This window comes from Taudactylus pleione, unplaced genomic scaffold, assembly GCF_031769625.1.
Source record: "Taudactylus pleione unplaced genomic scaffold, aTauple2 ptg000140l, whole genome shotgun sequence".
Lineage (NCBI taxonomy): Eukaryota > Metazoa > Chordata > Amphibia > Anura > Myobatrachidae > Taudactylus > Taudactylus pleione.
The window spans coordinates 2919246-2933546 of record NW_028284542.1 but is presented as its reverse complement, the minus strand read 5'-3'; positions in this window follow the sequence as shown (position 1 = coordinate 2933546).

The window sequence follows — 14301 nt, the reverse complement described above, 5'->3', positions numbered from 1 at the left end:
AAGTGCATAGTTTCCTCCACTTTCTATGAAGCCCATGTGCTCTGTCCGGTTATGCATAGTGATAAATGATCCTTCCTACACGTCCCGTTTTGTAGCTGTTATATATCAAGGATCCAGGAAGTAAAGGGGCAGAAATTAAGTGTTTGCTTCAAATTGAAGTTCGTAGAAACATGACCTGATATCTATTCTTTAGTAATCGACATAGATTTTGAGGAATAGGTTAGTGGCTGATTAAAGCCTTCAAATGTGCATTTTTAGCAGAGCTGAACGGTTCGGTTTTGGCTCTGATCTTTCCGCCAAGTTCGGATCCATCCTTTCACGGACATCTCTGCACAGATGTCCGTGAATGATGATTTACCTTGTTCTGAGGGCTGTACTTGGCTGGAATATGTGAGTCAATATCGAACCGCTCATCTCTACTTTTTAGTATCCACGTGTCTTTCTGCAACGTTTAGAAAAGGAAAAGGGAGTGTACAGGAAGAACAGTGTGAGATTTTTTTATTCTTCTAACCATGGACAGCTGATTATTTTCTTTTTTTAAAATAAATCTAGCGCCACTCTCCACTTTTGTGGCCACATACACTGGAATGGTGATTGGTGTTTGTTATCCTCAATCAGAAGCTTCTATTTGTTTCAAGCAGCTTAACCATAAATGTAGGCTCTAGTTTAGGCCAGGTGGGAGTTGGGACCGAAGGAAGGTGGATCTCAAATTAGAGACCTGTGTGCAGTTTTCCCTGCAAAGGCTCAGGCTGTTACTGTATCATCTGTGACCTACGTCAAATAAGTCCCGTAGTGTCACTCAGCACCCACTGGGTTAGAAACTGGAAGGTGGGCAAACTGGCAGCGCTGGCACTCACATTCGATTGTTGACAGTATTTTGTGTACAGTGACTCTCTAAGGGCAAGAATACGATTTCCATTTTAACTCTTCTGTGTAGAAGGTTACGAATCAAGGAAGCACTTTACACCGACCCAGAATCCTTTGTGTGTGTGTATCCTTGTACCAAATAACTGTTCCTGTACTTTGCAGTAAACTAAACATTGAAGTTTTTTTTTTTTTTTTAATGACTCCTGTTCATGAGAACACCCAAATCTCTCAATACAACCTGCAACGCAACCAGGCAAACTCTTGACTGTGTGAAGTGTGCGTCATTGTATATGGACAGCAAAAGACACATCAACCAAGTACAATGCAAAGAGACTGCACTTAGTACAATATGCCCTATAGCGGAAGCACTGCTCTTGATCTTGTTGAACAGGACTCTGTTCAAATGACGACAGACCGAATGCCCTATGTTGTACCAGATCCAGAATGTAGACTTTGCTGCCTCGCAGTTTGCCTTGGGTTGCCTGTGCCACACAAAGACACAGCTCAGAGGGGGTGCAATGGAAAAAATAATGTATTCTAAAATCCGCCACCAGCAACTATCTTGTCCTAAAGATGGGTGTGTTGTGTATAACATCACAAATTTGAAATGTTCTCTCTTTCCCCCCTTCCCCATTAGTGATAATGAATTGAATGTTAATGGTTTTGCTGCAGTCTGTCCCAGTTCCCATGTACTGATTCTCTTTTACAACTAAACTGAGTGTAAAACTGAACAATTTATTTCACCTCTAACGTTCTGCTGCAGCACTGGTAAAGTAGTGCATTGTCTGCTTGCTAATACATTTCATGACACTAGTAATAGTGAGAAGACCCTTGTTTTAGCATTGCCGGTTTTCTTTTCTGAAGAATATAGATGCAATAGTTGCAGCAAGCTCGCTACATTTATACCACCAGCGGGGGTATCTGGGTCCCTCTTCTCATCAACTCCTGGACGATTAAGGGCGAACACTTATTTGGCTCCATAATGTGATCCTTTAACAGTATTTATTTGAATTCTTCAGCCTGAGTTCATTGTATTTCCTACAAGTGCCACAAGACTTGGGTAATTTTAATGAGTACTCGTGTTTTGTGAAACCGTTAATTCCTCTTGTGATTTCAGTGTATATTGTATCATGACACTTTTTTTTGTTTTTTTTTGTTGTTTTTTTTTGTACATTCAGGCAAAAAACGTTTATCTGTCCAGTTATTCTGCAATCTCCCATCTAATTATCATGATTATTTCTATGCATTGCAGCAACCCAAAGCACCCCTTCTACTAATAAAATGTAAAGAATGACCAGAACGGATACTATAAAAAAAATCAATGAAGTGTAATTTCTTGTAATAGATGTTCTTAAAATCTTTCTTAAGGAATATTTTATGGCAATGGTTAATGTTTGGGGAGGGTAATTAATAAACAGGATAGAATTGGTATTGTGCATCGGCCAAAAGGTGATCATATTATGGAACGGTATTTTGTCCCACTTCGAAAATATGAAATTCCCCAATTTGTATACAGCATTATATAGTCTTCCTTATGTCTGGCATTTTATGGTATTTATTGGAACGAAGACCGGACTGCAGTTGGCACCTGCATGATAATAAAATTTGCTACATTAAACATGTTGAAATGTAAGTTAATCTTGCCAAAACATAACTGATAATTGATTATACGGATGTGCCCTCATACACTATTGGCGCAGTCGCACCAAACTCCCCTTCTCGGCCCGCCAGGTCTAGTGCGTCTTTTTTTGTTCGAATGTGCGTCTTGGTCGCAAAGGGATGTGACCAAATCGCTTCATGAGACTGCACAAATTAATTTGCTCTCTGACACTTGTATACTTGGGTGCGACTGAGTCTGAATCTGTATTCAAAGTGCTGCAGCTTTTATTCACGCCCAGTTCCGTAGTGCTGATTGACACTCAGGCGACACTTGTATATCTGTGTTCGACTATCAAATTAAGCCGCACATTCAAATTAAAAAGATGTTGCAGCACTCAACGCAGCTCGCTTGCACCACATGGCGTATTTAGGCTAGGTGTATCAGGGCACATTTGTAATTCTCTCTCTCTGCAAATTGCCAATGCTGGAATAGAAGATACGATGTCTGAGGGTCAATTCTGTGGTATCCAAGCCCAGATATGATATTAAGTAGCACCAAAGCTTGCCCTGACCACTCCCTGACTGTCATTTATAGAAGGGATGGACCAAGGGTGCTCACCTTCTACTGTCCGTGAGAGCCACTGCTGGGCCAGTTTTCATGGCAATGTGGCCGTGGAGAATATATACTAAATAAAATTTGGAAGGACAGGAAATGTCTCACGTCCTAGTAGGTCTATGGACTGTTCCTTCCCCTAATGCCGCCTGTAAATTATCACAATGTATTCTGAAACCCAAACCTCACTGAGGCTACACTTAATTTCCATCAACCAGTGCTGCCTGTGTGCTATTCCCACGATGCAGCCCGGCACATGTGGACTAATAGCCGGGTAAAATAAACAAAAGCATTACAACCAGACACTGAATGTCTTCTCCTGGGCGTGACGTGACCAGGTTGCTGTAGCGAAGGAGGGGAAGCAGCTCAGCGTAAAAGGGGCCCTAAAAAATAACCCAGGTCAAGTGACCTGGCAATCCAACCCAGGTAGCTACCAGGGTCGGACCCGGGTAATGGTGCAGTGTAAACGGCGTGACCCGGGTTATCCGACCTGGGTCATGCCTAAAAAAAGCTCATTGGTGGCTGTGGAGCAGTCACCTCCCACTTTTTATGACCTCACAGATTTAGCAGGGCAGACCCAGGTTGAGTGTGAAGAGGGTTGACCTGGGAGTAACCCAGATCGATGGTGCAGTATAAATGGGGTCTGACCTGGGAAAAGAGGTATTAGACTGCATATACATTGGCGCTGGTAATGGTTGCTAGCAATCCTTAGTAGTCTGAGTGATCCTTGACCCCTTTGACAACTGTTCTCAGCTGTGCGCTTTCCCTTTTAAGCAGTGTGTAATAAAACTAGCTGCTATTTACTGCATTTGCCCATTATTTCTTTGAATGGTCTTATTATTATTATTATTATTTTACTATAAATAAATGTCTAGATAACAATCATCTCATCTGCTTGGAAACCAACACAAAATATTGTCATTGGGAGTAACGAGCCCTTAATGTACAGCTTCATGGGGTGTTTGGGACACGTTGGCCTTTTAACACTTCCCAGGCTACAATAAGCAAAACGGTTTATTATAGGAAACGGTGACCCCTAATAAAACGGCATTTTGAGCGCACTTTTTAGGAGAGCTGGTCACCGGTCTTCACGAAGACCCTACTCCACATAAAAAGCAAGAGAGTCACTTTGGTCGTTATTCTAGCTTGCACTACACCAAAGCCAAACTAAATGTGGAGGCTCTACGTCACAGCCCCCAGTAAGCAGCAGCAAAATACCACAATCATTAAACTGACTGATAATGAAATTATAGGTCTATCAAGGGTGATCAGGGAAAGGGCCGTTGATTATCCCTTTATTAAATGTACAGGGAAAAGCCACCGCCACCATTTGCTATATTGGGAGGGGAAGCAGTTAGGAAGCCGATGGATGGAAACCCGAGAGTCGGCTTCCCGACTGTCTAATCCCGGCATTGGCTAAATGACAGGCGTTGAAATCCCTGTGCTTTATCAAAAAATATTTTTTTTCTGGAGAAACCGAATAATACATATTAATCTCTACATGATCTAAATCCATCATTGTGATATATCTTTAATGGTTTAGGCAGCGTAAGCCTAGAAAGTGCTCGGACATCCGTTTTTTTTTTCATTGACTTTCTTCACTAAAATCGTCACTGCTCGGCTCCCTTTTGTCATACGTTAATGTTTTCCAACACCTAAACTTTCCTCCACAAAGGTTCTATAGAATAGTGACGACTGCATCAAAATCCGTCCAGTATTTTAAGACAATTCCTTGATAAAATAAACATTTGGGTAGATTTACTAAGAAGCAGATCGTCAAAGCCTCCGAGTTGACCGATAGTTTTAGAATGGCAATAAAAATAAATGCTAGACCAGGCTTGTTTGGCAAATATTTCTGATGCCGTTTCAAAACTGACAACCCGCTGGGGGTAAACGAGGGAGAATTACAATGAGGGAGCACTGTATTACCTTTATATTATTATTATTATTATTATTAACGGTTTCTTATATAGCGCAGCAAATTCCATTGCGCTTTACAATTTGAATTAACATTTTACTGGGTTATAAAAGACATACATACATACAAGACGTAAAATACATATGTAAGGGTATATCTGTCTTATAGAACAAGCAAAAGTAGGATTGTGATTTACAGTTATTGATGGGTTGGGCATAAGAGTTTGACAATGAGAACGGGAACGTCCACTTATTGTCTCCATTCTCATTGTCTACATTTTAATTGTGGCGGGATTGGCTTCCCTATTATTAATGCTAAATCAGGCTTGTTTAGAATTATTATTTCCATTTGAAAAACATTGGCTAAATCTGCCGATCATCGGCGGCTTTGAAAATCCAAAGTTTAGTAAATCTGTTCCTAAGACTCGGCTTAGACTGTATGTACTCAAACACTGTATCCCCTACCTAGTTAAACAAGAAAAGAGTGTACCTCAGCCGTTACTGCCGCCAAGCAATGCTGTCCTAGATCTGGGTGTCCTGAAGTGTGCGGGGTAAAGAAAAAACTGAATGAGCCGTTGGTGGTAGATTCATGCTGGAGCAGGATAAAAATCTAAATCAGTAATACAAATATATAATTGGAATAGCTAATAAATTAAATAACAATATAGTCAACAAAAAAATATACACATAAAGATAAAAATGGCAAATAAATTTAAGTTTTGTAGCACAAAAGGGGGAGAGGCGTGACAAAAAAAATTAGAGGAGATGAAATCAGTGAGAGATTTTATATATATATATATATATATATATATATATATATCACAGGTCCATAAATATTGGGACATTGACAGAATTTTCAGATTTTGGCCTCTATTCACCACCACAATGGCTTTGAAATGAAACAAACAAGATGTGATTTAACTGCAGACTTTCAGATTTAATTTGAGGGTAATTACATCCAAATCAGGTGAACGGTGTAGAAATTACAACGGTTTCTATATGTGCCTCCCACTTTTGAAGGGGCCAAAATTAATGGGACAAACTAAACAATCCTAAATCTAACTTCACTTTTTAATACTTTGTTGCAAATCCTTTGCAGGCAATTACAGCCTGAATTCTGGAACGCATAGACATCACCAGACGCTGGGTTTCATCCCTGGTGATGCTCTGCCAGGCCTCTACTGCAAATGTCTTCAGTTCCTGCTTGTTCTTGGGGCATTTTCCCTTCAGTTTTGTCTTCATCAAGTGAAATGCTTGCTCAATCGGATTCAGGTCAGGGGATTGACTTGGCCATTGCATAACATTACACTTTTTAGCCTTAAAAAACTCTTTGGTTGCTTTTGCAGTATGCTTCGGGTCATTGTCCATCTGCACTGTGAAGCGCCGTCCAATGAGTTTTGAAGCATTTGACTGAATATGAGCATATAATATTGCCCGAAACACTTCAGAATTCATTCTGCTGCTTTTGTCAGCAGTCACATCATCAATAAATACAAGGGAACCAGTTCCATTGGCGGCCATACATGCCCACGCCATGACACTACCACCACCATGCTTTACTGATGAGGTGGTATGTTTTGGATCATGAGCAGTTCCTTTCCTTCTCTTCTCATCACTCCAGTACAAGTTGATCTTTGTCTCATCTGTCAATAGGATGTTGTTCCAGAACTGTAATGGCTTTTTTAGATGTTGTTTGGCAAACTCTAATCTGGTCTTCCTGTTTTTGTGGCTCACCAATGGTTTGCATCTTGTGGTGAACCCTCTATATTCACTCTTGTGAAGTCTTCTCTTGATTGTTGACTTTGACACATGTACATCTACCTCCTGGAGAGTGTTCTTGATTTGGCCAACTGTTGTGAAGGGGTTTTTCTTCACCAGGGAAATAATTCTTTTGTCATCCACCACAGTTGTTTTCCGTGGTCTTCTGGGTCTTTTGATGTTGCTGAGCTCTCCGGTGCGTTCTTTCTTTTTAAGAATGTTCCAAACAGTTGATTTGGCCACACCTAATGTTCTTGCTATCTCTCTGATGGGTTTGTTTTGATTTTTCAGCCTAATGATGGCTTGCTTCACTGATAGTGACAGCTCTTTGGATCTCATATTGAGAGTTGACAGCAACTGATTCCAAATGCAAATGTCACACCTAGAATCAACTCCAGACCTTTTACCTGCTTAATTGATAATGAAATAACGAGGGAATAGCCCACACCTGTCCATGAAATAGCTTTTGAGTTGATAGTCCCATTACTTTTGGCTCCTTAAAAAGTGAGAGGCACATATTGAAACTGTTGTAATTCCTACACCGTTCACCCGATTTGGATGTAATTACCCTCAAATTAAATCTGAAAGTCTGCAGTTAAAGCCCATCTTGTTTGTTTTTTTTCAAAACCATTGTGGCGGTGAATAGAGGCCAAAATCTGAAAATTCAGTCAATGTCCCAATATTTATGGACCTGACTGTATATAATGCATTTAAATAGATCTGGTGAGATAAACGTTTGGTAACGAGCTGCGTGTCTTATCGAATAGCTAATGGTATTTTCACACCGGGTTTAATTAATAAAAGTGTATAAGGGTAAATTGTAAAAAAATGAAGAACAAGAGGTAAAAGCAATAAAAAAAAAAATGAAAATTAGCGAAATGTTTCATGTTCAATAAAATAGGTATACCACTATGTAATAATGAATACGACTGAAATATACTGAGAGAGGAGTTGTGAGGTATGAATGAATAAAAGTAGGAAATAATGATATATGGTATGCTAACAGACTGTAACTACAATATAATGTTTCAACAAAGAAAACTGCATGTACTGCTAAATAATAGTGTAAAAAAAATGTGCTGCTTATTATTGCAGAGGTAGTTCGCTATGAAAATGGCCCCATACATCTGCCTACTTGCACCCCATTCGGACCGGAATTCTCCACTGTGATATTTCTGATTACTCTAATTCCCCATTCCCCCTCTCTGACCATCACCTTCTGTCTTTTAACTTAACCCTCTGTCCTTTCCCTCCTCTACCTCTTAACGCTACCATTACTAAGCGTAACATTGAGGCTATCGACGCGGCTGGACTCGCTTCTTTCCCCTATACTTTCTCTGTCCTGCCCCCAACAAGCCACTTCCCGGTACAATGCCATGGCCGACACAGATCTGTGTGTAAAAAAATAATGAGAAATGGTAAGAACTTACCCTTGTTATCTCTATTTCTACGAAGTCCATAGGGTTCCACAGGATACCTTGGGGTATAGGCGATGGCGGAGACATCAGGCACCACAGAGTTAAAGTTTTCAGCCTCACAGGATGCACTGGGGTCCCTCTCCTATACCCCGCCCCAAGGCAAATCAGTTACGTAACAAGCCAAAGGCCGGAGGAGAAGAAAGAGAGAAAAGAAAGATTTGGAACACACAAGAATCACAGTCTCACCAGAAGTAGATGGAAAAACCAGTGACCAGAGCAAAGCCCATCTGCAGTACAGGTGTGACAGGGCGGGAGTCCTGTGGAACCCTATGGACTTTGTAGAAATAGAGATAACAAAGATAAGTTCTTACCATATCTCATATTTTCTACTTCAGGGTCCATAGGGTATCCACAGGATACCTTGGGGATGTCCCAAAGCAGCATCCTTTAAGGGTGGGGACGCTCCTGTGCTGAAAGGAGAATCCACCGCCCAAAGGAAGCATCCTGAGAGGCGAAGGTGTCAAATGCATAATACCTCACGAAAGTATGGACAGAAGACCACGTGGCAGCCTTGCACAGCTGAACAGCAGAGGCACCACGTCGAGCTGCCCACGAAGGACCCACAGACCTACTGGAATGAGCCCTAACAGAGGATGGAACAGGAAGGCCTTCATGAATATAAACCTCAGAAATTGCCATGCGAATCCATCCTGCCAAAGAATGCTTAGTGGCAGGCCAACCTTTCTTTCAGAAGCCATAGACTACAAACAAGGAGTCCGACTTCCTACAAGAATTGGTACGGTCAACATAAATCCTTAGAGCCTGTACCACATCCAAGGTGGCCTCACCAACCTAAAAGGTCTGGAGAATTATTTCCTCCTTAATGTGGAAACTAGATACCACCTTCGGGAGGAAACTAGGGCTAGTGCAAAGCACCGCCCTGTCCCTATGAAACATGAGAAAGGGAGGCCGACATGAGAGAGCCCCCAATTCGGAAACTCTTCTGGCCGAAGCAATGGCCAGATGAAATACAGTCTCAGTTGTAAGCCATTTCAAATCCACTGAGCCCAGCGGTTCAAATGGCGGTCCTTGGAGAGCCCTCAGGACCACAGCCAGATCCCAAGGAGCCACTGGTGGAACAACGGGATGCTGAATACAAAGTACACCTTGCAGAAAGGTGCAGACATCAGGAAGAGTAGCAATCCTCTGCTGAAACCACACTGACAGGGCAGAAACCTGCACCTTCAGAGAAGCAAGGCGAAGACCGTGATCTAAGCCCGCCTGTAGAAAAGCCAACACCCTGGATATCCGGAACACCTGAGGATCATAGCCTCTAGGGCGACACCATTCAAAGAAAGTATGCCATACTCAAAGGAAGCCTGTGTCTGCAAGAATTTACCGAGCTCTGAGCATGGTGTTAACCACAGAGCTGGAAAAAACCCTGGACCTTAAGAGGGCTGTCTCAACAGCCACGCCGTCAAAGACAGACAACTCAGGTCCGGGTAATGGTAATGGCAAGGACCCTGTGACAAACAGGTCCAGAAGTAGAGGCAACAGCATCGGAGTGTCTATGGAGAGACTCCGAAGATCTGAGATCCAGTGATATCTGGGCCACGCCGGAGCTATCAACAGGAGTGTGCCGTCTTCTTGCTTGAATTTTCGAACCACTCGAGGAAGATGGGAGAACGGAGGGAAGAGGTACGCAAACTGGAAGGTCCACCGGACCGACAGAGCATCTACCAGAAGAGCCTCCGTGTCTTTTGTTCTTGTCCCGTACACAGGCAGCTTGTTGTTGTTTCCGGAGACCCCACTTGTCCACCAGGAGTTGAAACACCTCCTGGTAAAGAGACCATTCTTCTGGATGCACGTCCTGATGGCTGAGAAAGTCTGCTTCCCAGTTGAGGACTCCCGGGATGAACACCGCCGATATGGCAGGGAGATTGTCCTCCGCAAAAGTCAGGATGCGGGACACTTCTGTCAGCGCTGCCTGACTTCGGGTTCCTCCTTGGCAGTTTATGTAAGCCACTATGGTGGCATTGTCCGATTGTACCTGCACAGGTTTTCCGTGGAGAACATGTTTTGCTTGCTGGAGATCATTGAATACCGTGCAAAGTTCCAAGACATTTATTGGAAGCGCAGATTCTGCCGGGGTCCACCTGCCCTGGAACAAGTGTGGACCCATCACTACTCCCCAGCCTCAGAGACTGGCGTCTGTCATCAGAAGGACCCAGTTTGCCACCCAAAAGGGACGTCCCCTGTTCAGGTGAGTCGTCCGCAACCACCAGGCCAGAGACAGACGTCCCTCTGGAGAAAGCACCATGGTCTGTGACTTTATCTGATGGGGCAACCCATTCCATCTGAAGAGGATCAACTGCTGCAGAGGTCTGGGGTGAAACTGGGCATATTCCACCATGTCGAACAGTGACACCATGGAGCCCAGTAACCTCATCGCTGAGTGAATAGACACTCGGCGGCTCTGAAGGCGACTGCATACCCTTGCCTGTAATGCAGAGATCTTTCCTCCGTCACAAAGATCCTCTGTTGTTGAGAGTCCAACATGGCCCCGAGATGGAGCATCCTCTGCGAGGGAACCAGTTTGGATTTCTTCCAGTTTCTTAAGCAGCCGTGACTCTGCAACAAAGATATTGTCAGTTGCAGATGGAGATGGAGGACCTCTGGAGACCCTGCTAACAACAGAAGGTCATCCAGATAAGGCAACAAGCGGACCCCCTGTATCTGCAGGTGGGCTGCCATTAACGCCATGACTTTGGTAAAGACTTGAGGCGCTGTTGCCAGACCAAAGGGCAGTGCCTGAAACTGAAAATGTTGGTCGAGCACTGCAAACCTGAGGAATTGCTGGTGTTTTAAGATAATGGGGACATGCAGGTAGGCGTCCTGAATGTCCGACACCATGAAATCCCCAGGCTCCATCACCAGTATAATGGAATGCAGGGTCTCCATTCTGAACCGAGGAACCGTCAAGGACTTGTTGAGGGATTTGAGGTTGAGGATGGGTTGGTAACACCCATTGGGTTTCTGCACCAGAAAAAGTTTGGAATAGAAACCCATGCCCCTCTGGGAGAATGGAACAGGCACTATAACTCCAGCCTGCAGCATAGAGTGCAACACTTTCTGTAGTTCCAGGGCTTTGTACTGATCTGACAGAAGGCCTGTGGTGAAAAGCCTGCTGGGGGTCCTGTGCCGGAAGGAGAGGGCATACCCCCGAGAGACCACATCGAGTACCCAAGTGTCCTTGGTAGTCAGGTACCAGCACTGGGAGAACCGAAGCAGGCAGCCTCCCACTGTGGAATCCCCCAAAGGGAGGCCTGTCCCGTCAGGAAGAAGGCTTATCGTCCGACTTGGGAGCGGTGCGGCCTGTACTCCAAGCCTGTTTCTTTGGCTTGGCAAACCTCTTGGCCCCGGACTGTCTCAGAAAGGACTGCACTTTGGACTTACCCTGGGCCCTATAGGGCCGAAAGGACGAAGTACTAGACCCTGATGGGACTGTAGCCAATGGCAGACACGCAGCCTTAGCTGCTGCCAGATTGGCCACAATTTTGTCCAGATCAGGGCCAACCAGGACCTGTCCATAACAGGGCAAGCTTTCCAATCCACTTTTGGAATCTGCGTCCGCTTTCCAAGAGCGCAACTATAGGGTGCGGCGAGCAGCCACTGCTGCCGAGGAGATTCTGGAAGTGAGGAGACCTATATCCAAGGCTGCCTCATTAATGTACGTGGCTGAGTCTCTGAGATTGCCCACTAAGGGCCTGATTCAGACCCACTCGCGAGCGGCTCGATGGTGTGCACTGAGCATGCGCACGACGGAGGGAGCTCCGTCGTGCGCATGCGCGAGACGCGACGAGCGAAGGACTTTCCTTTGCTCGTTGTGTCTGATCAAAGGGGGCGTGCTGTCGATGTTGATTGACAGCACGCCCTCTTTGGTGGGCGTGCCGGGGGCGTGCCTCCCAGACGGGGGCGTTCCCAAGGGAACGCCTACCGTCAGATGCCGGCCCACTGACATCACTTGTGATGTCAGTGGGAGTGATTTTGGCTCTGATAGAGCCAAAATCACTCCAGGCCTTGCGGTTGAGAAACTCAACCGTAGGTTCCGGCTCGCAGTGGCGATGGTCGCGATGGTCAAGACCATCGCAACCATCAACCTGCACGCTCGTATAGGCTGTGGGTCGTAACCCACAGCTATACGAGCGTCCAGGAGGATGCTCCATAATTATGGAGGTGGGCCCTGATTCAGAGCGAGCGCTCTGGTCAGAGCGTCCGGCTCTGAATCAGGGCCTAAGTCCGCCTGCTCAGCAGCCTCCAAGCTATCAGCCCAGGGCTCCATGGCCCTGGCCACCCGTCCAGCAAGGGAATAAATGGATTTCAGGCATATTTCGACCTTGCGATGGGCAATGTAGCACTCCTCACTAGGCGTGTGACATGAGAATCCACCTGAGGGAATTCCCACTTAGAAAAGTAATTATCCGCAAAAGGGTATGCAAAGGCCAAGCGTTTTTGAGGCTGGAACCGCTTACCCGGATTTTTCCACGCCTCCTCTAAATGATCCACTAACTTACCAGATAGAGGAAATACAGTGGCATCACCTTTAATATCCTTAAAGAAGGCGTATTTGGATTTAGCCATGGGGGGATCGTCATCCTCAATAACCAAGGCCGCATGGACTGCCCGTATAAGGCCAGGTATATAGACTTTAGAGACACCAAAAGACAAAAGGAGACTCTTTTTAGGGGGCACTGCTTAAGTGTAAGACATGATCTAATTAAAAATTAACTTTTAATAAGTAACCCTTAAAAATTCAAGAACTAGACACACAAACATAAACGGTACAAAACATACATATATATCCCTAATTCCGTAGGGAGAATTAATTTATGCAGGATAAATATATCCTATACTAGGTCCGATAACCTTGATATATAGATAGTTATTGATCAAACCATGCAAATATTTGAAAATCAGGAATAGTGTATTTTAATCTATAATTCAATTTATCTCTAATAATATCACATAAAGGGTGTCCAGTCATGTGATTGTCTGCCTGAACATATACATTCGTACTAATTCTTGTTGTTAACAGATAATTACAGTTTCCATGGACGCTGCGATACAGAGATAGAATGACTTTTTTATATAAACAGACAATCTGCAATACCAAGGGAGAATTTCTTCTTTTCATATAAACACACTTTTTTTAGAAAAAATATATCCAGCATCCATAGATTATGTTAGTATTATTCAGATTTACAAAGACACAGCAAATGTCAATATTATTCAGATTTGTAACAACCTCGAATCAACGTATCTCATATGTATGAGTAGTATAATAAGTACAATAATAAACAGAGTTACCTTGTATAGTAACAAAAAGACAGGCTATCCGTCTATCCAAAAGGGTGAGATACAGATCACAAATTAACTTTATATTGGTTATATTGTATCCACTATAACATACCAATTATTATTAACTGAACTTTATAAAGTATATAGGTATCGGAGGCCAGTGAGGGATTCCACCACAGTGAGGGATACCACTTCACGTTGTAATCAGACTACTCCGTTGTGAACAGGATATTTTCAGGCATATATATAAAAATCACAGACATAAAGGGATGCGGCGTTCGCAACAGGAATATCCCCCTGCATTGCACAATAGGAAAAATACCTTGCCGCTATCAGTCCTTTATCAACTATAAGGACAGACCAGTACACACGGCGGAGACAGCGGGAATAAGACTCCACGCTGTACTACAGGAGGGTACCTGGCCGCTTACGAGTCTCCCTTCAGTTGGTGGTCGGGTATAGGATCGGGGAACACGGCAGATGCAGCGGGAATAACCCTCCATGCTGCATTACAGGAAGGTACCTGGCCGCTCACAAAGATCCGTCCCGTTAAAGGTCAGGTGACATACGTTTCGCCAAGGCTTCTATACCCCGCCCCCGGGCCAAGGCACCTCAGTTAGTTACCAAGCCATAGGCCGGAGGAGGAGAAGGAAGAGAGAGAACAAAGATCTGGACACATACAAGAATCACATTCTCACCAGAGGGAGACGGAAAACCGGTGACCAGAGCAAAGCCCATCTGCAGCACAGGTGCGACAGGGCGGGAGTCCTG